This window comes from Chrysochloris asiatica, unplaced genomic scaffold (assembly GCF_000296735.1).
Source record: "Chrysochloris asiatica unplaced genomic scaffold, ChrAsi1.0 scaffold00044, whole genome shotgun sequence".
Lineage (NCBI taxonomy): Eukaryota > Metazoa > Chordata > Mammalia > Afrosoricida > Chrysochloridae > Chrysochloris > Chrysochloris asiatica.
In genome coordinates, this window is record NW_006408562.1 from 9,547,669 (window position 1) to 9,552,526 (window position 4,858).

The 4,858-nt window shown below is 39.9% G+C and overlaps 1 protein-coding gene across 1 annotated transcript in view; it reads right to left on the reverse strand.

Moving 5' to 3' along the window:
- Positions 1–4,858, reverse strand: part of GABRA5 (gamma-aminobutyric acid (GABA) A receptor, alpha 5) — a 157,662-nt gene that overhangs the window by 18,801 nt on the left and 134,003 nt on the right. The gene's annotated exons all lie outside the window — the stretch shown is intronic.

Sequence of the window (4,858 nt, forward strand, 5' to 3'; positions counted from 1 at the left end):
AGAGCAAGACCCTACCCAGAGAAACAGAGATGCCTGACATGGAGACAGAGAAGACAACGTGGAGTGATGAAGCAGCTGGGGACTTTGGATCCAGAGAGGAAAAGGGACTGTGGGCCGAAAACTAGGGGGTGGGGGGAGGGGAGAGTGTAGGAGGTGGGTATCTAGGATATACCCTTTGGTTGGTGGATGATGCATGGAGGGGATTGGAACCATGGCAATAAGATAATATACGATGGAATGAATGTAAAACTAAAGTTCTCTCATGTAAACTATCATATAATTCACAATAAAACATTAAAAAAAAAAAGGTCACTTAAAAGAGCAGAAAGAAATGACCCAAAAGAATAACAGAAGAGACTCTGAAACTTGATCTTGAACTTATACTAGATAAAGAAAACAGAAGTAATAATGAAGTAAAAGCCTGTAACTGAAGATTATAAAGGATGCTGGAGAAGACAAAGAACATTAATGAAATGTGCAAAGACCTGGAGTTAGAAAACCAAACCCAAGAACTAATTTGGCATTATCAAGCTTAAAGAAATATTCAAGCCTTGAGCTGTAATATTAAAAGATTCTATGGACAACATACTGAAGGATGCAGGAAGCATCAAAAGAAGCCGGAAGTAATACATAGAGTCACTGCACCAAAAAAAAATGGTGGATGTTCAGTCATTTCAGAAGGGTAAGTACGCTCAAAAATTGAATTGTATTGAAGGAAGAAGTACAAGCTGCACTACAGGCACTGATGATAAACAAAGCTACAGGAATTGGTGGAATACCAAATGAGATATTTCACCATCTGAAGCAATGCTGAAAGCAATTGCATTGTATGTCAAGGAAATTGGAAGAAAGCTACTTAACCAATGACTGGAAGAGATCTGTTTGCACCCATTCCAAAGAATACAGATCAAACAGAATCATTGAAGAATACCTTTAATGTCACGCTCAAGTAAAGTTTTGCTGAAGATAAGTAAAAAATGATTCCAACAGTATATTAACAGGGAAAATCCATAAATTCAAGTCTGGTTCAGAATAGGACATGGAATGAGGGCTATCATGGCTAATTTCAGAGAGTGAGTGAAAGCAGAAAATACTAGAAAGATGTGTTCCTGCATTTTATTGACTACGTGATAGCATTCAACAGTGTGGATCATCCCAACTTTTGGATAACACTGTAAAAAAATGGGAATTCCAGAACACTTGGCTCATGCAGAACCTGTACAGAGACCAAGAGTCTGTCAAACAGAACAGAACAAAGGAATTGCTGTTGTTGTTGTTAAGCACCATCAAGTTGGTTCTGATTCATAATGACCCTGTGTAGGATTTCCAAATAGCAGCTGATGATATGAACCACTGACCTTGTGGTTAGCAGTCCAAAGCTTATCTTACAGCACCACACAACAGAACAAAGGAATACTGCATGATTTAAAGTTAGAAAAAGCATGCATCAGGGCTGTATCCTTTCACTATACTTGTTCAATCTGTGAGTTCTGGTGTGGCACTGTAGGATAGGCATTGGACTGGAACTGCAAAGTCATTAGTTCAAACCCACCAGTCAGCCACAGAAATCCTATACAGGGTTGCTATGAGTCAGACCTGGCTCTAAGACACACAACAACAATGACAACAACTCAATCTGTATGCTAAGTAAACAGATAATCTGAGAAGCTGTACTGTATAAAAAGGAATGCAACAACAGGCCTGGGGAAAGACTCATTAACAAGTTGCAACAAGGTTGGTCTGAACCGCATGGTCAGCAGTTCAAACTCACCAGCTACTCTTCGGAAACCACATACAGTGTTGCTATAAATTGGAATTGACTCAACAGCACTTAACAAAAATAACAACAGCATTCAGATTACACACCTTGCTTGCTGAAGGTTGGGAGGAACTGAAGCATTTACTGATAAAGATTGCCTTTTGTTTGGATATTACCTTGAAATCAAGAAAACAAAAATTTTCAGAGCTGAACCATTAAAAATAATATCGTGATAAACAGATTGAAGTTGATAAGAATTTCAGTTTGCTTGAATACCTAATCAATGCCCATAACAGCAGCAGTGAAACAACTAAACAATTTATCGCACTGGGTAAATCTACTACAAATGATCTCTTGAAAGTGTGTGATGCTGCGGGTTAATGCGCTGGACTACAGGCTTGATTTGATCATCAAGGTCAGTGGGTCAAGCTCACCAGACACTCCTTAGGAACCCTATACAGGATTGCTATGGGTCGGAACCGACTTGAAGATACTTAATGACAACAACAAAGTGTTAAAACCAGAGATGTCACTTTGAGGATTAAGATGTGCCTGACCCAAACCATAGGATTTTCATGTGCATATAAATCTGGGGCAAAAAAAAATTAAGAAAGACACGAGAACAATTGATGTCTTTGAAATATGATGTTGGCGAAGAAAATGGAAAGTACCATAAATTGCCAGAAGAAGGGAAAAAATCTGTGTTAGAAGCCAGAATCTTTTAAGACTCAAAGTGTTTCCTGGAGTCAGTAGAGTTTGTGTCTCATACTTTGGGGAGTAGTCCCTGGAGAAGCCCCTCATGCTTGGTAAATAGAGGGGTCATCAAAAGAAAGAAAACCTCAATGACACAGTGTGGCTGGAAGTCTGGACTTAAATGTAGCCACAGTTGTGAGGCTGGCAGAAGACGTGGCAGTGTTCTGTTCTGTTCTAACGAGGACCACTCTGAGTCAGAACTGCCTTGAAGGCGCCTAAAAACACCAGCATAATTAGCAGATTGTCATCAATGGTTGCATTCCCCTCCCCCCCTGTAATTCTTATCTCCCAAATGAAATAATTAATCTTGGAATCTGTATGATTCTCTCTCTCTCTCTTTGTAACACATCTTTGAGATATAAATTATCCTTTGAACACCTAATGATTGCTTCAAAAGAACAGAAATTTTCATAATAATTCATGTTTCTAATTTAAGTGACCCATCCATCTTATCAGCAGAGTTAGTGTGCTTTGCTGGTGTGTGGCTTTTAATAAGTTGCCTATTCTCTTAGGACCTTTATGTTGTTGTTGTTAAGTGCCATCGAGTCGGGTCCGACCCATAGCGACCCTGTACAGGGTTTCCGAGGGTGTAAATCTTTACGGGAGTAGAAAGCCTCATCTTTCTCCCGCGGAGCGGCTGGTAGTTTCGAACTGCTGACCTTAAGGTTCGCAGCCCGATTCGTAACCACTACGCTACCAGAGCTCCTTAGACCTTTATAGCCACCTTGAAAAAGATACACTCATGGTGAAATGTCACATTAGTAAGCAAAGGTCAGATAAATCTAAAGTAAGCCATGAGTCCCTAAATAGACACCAGCTAGTTTTGCAAAAGTAATATGCTTTTTTTTAATTAAAAAGTATATAATGCTGCTACATATATTGTTCATTTCATATTTATGAAAACATTGAAAAAATTTTTAGGCAGCACTTTGGATACTGGGGGTCTATGAGGGATTATGGCTGAAACTGGGGTGCTCTCTGCAGGCCTCCCTGAATTACATACCCAGAGACCCTAGTGACAACGGGGCCACATGAGAAATGGATGCTGGCCAGCCTTGGGACACCTTCTCCTATTCTTCTCTGACATCTTGGTCGTGCTACATTTGGCACAGGGCAAGAGAAGGGTGATTCAAAGTCACCGGATACAGAGGTGCCAGGGAAGTTAGTGGAGGAAGGCAGAAAGCAAGGATGAGAGAAGGGAATAGAGTAGCACAACCGCACAGCACCCCCAACACATGAGGGCTCAGCAGTGATGAAAAATACATGGTGGGGAAGCAGGGTACACTGAGACATGTCAGAACACTTGATGGGTACTAAGAAATGGGACACCATAGGTGTTTAACACAAACAGAACATGGCCCCCAATTCTTGTATAATGCTGATTTCACAGAATGACCTGGTCTTTGGAAGCTAATCATGTGGATCAATGAGTAGTATGTTAGTCTTATCTATATGCCCTAACTGTTATCATTAAGACTTTGGCTTGAATTAAATTCTATTAAAGAAGTACAAAGTGACTGGATTACAAGTTTTCAAGATGAAGTTTAGTTTCAGAGTAGGCGGGAGAAGGTAGAATCCCCACTGAAAAGTATTCATCTTGTCTAGATGGGTCTGGTAAACAGAGAAGGGGATAAGATTCTTCTGATTCAACAGTGAGTAACTGTTACCACGACTAATTGCGACTGTCACAACTGTAAAGGTAAAAGTGTTGTAACAAAAAGGGGAGTAGTTAATCTTACAGTCCAGGAACAGAGCACCCTAGGGCCATCAAGAGAGAAGAGCATGAGTGGAGTGTGGGACCCTATCCAGAGAAGCAGTGACACCAGAGATGGAGGCAGAGATGAGGGCATGGAGATAGGGAGCAGCTAAGGATCCTAGACTCATGGATAGAGAAAGGCTGTGTGCTGGTGGCCAGGTGCTGACAGCCAGGAGACAGGCTTGCAGAATGTGCCCTTTGGTTGTTTAAATTATTATATATTCCTGAGTATACATCCCTCCAAAAACCAGAAATATAAACAGATGGGATAGAAGCAAATATTGTTGAATGATGATCCACAGAGATTGTAATCATTGCAATGAAATGATGGTGTAAAGCTGATGTTCTCCCATGTAAACTATCCAATTCACAATAAAAACCTTAAAAAAATTATAATAAAGGAATTAGAAAAGTTACCTGTTGTAAGTACTTTGAATATATTGTTACTGTGTAAGTACTTTGAATATATTGTTACTGTGTAAGGACTTTGAATATATTGTTACTGTGTAAGGACTTTGAATATATTGTTACTGTGTAAGGACTTTGAATATATTGTTGTTGTTATTAAGTTTTGTTAAGTGCTGTACAGG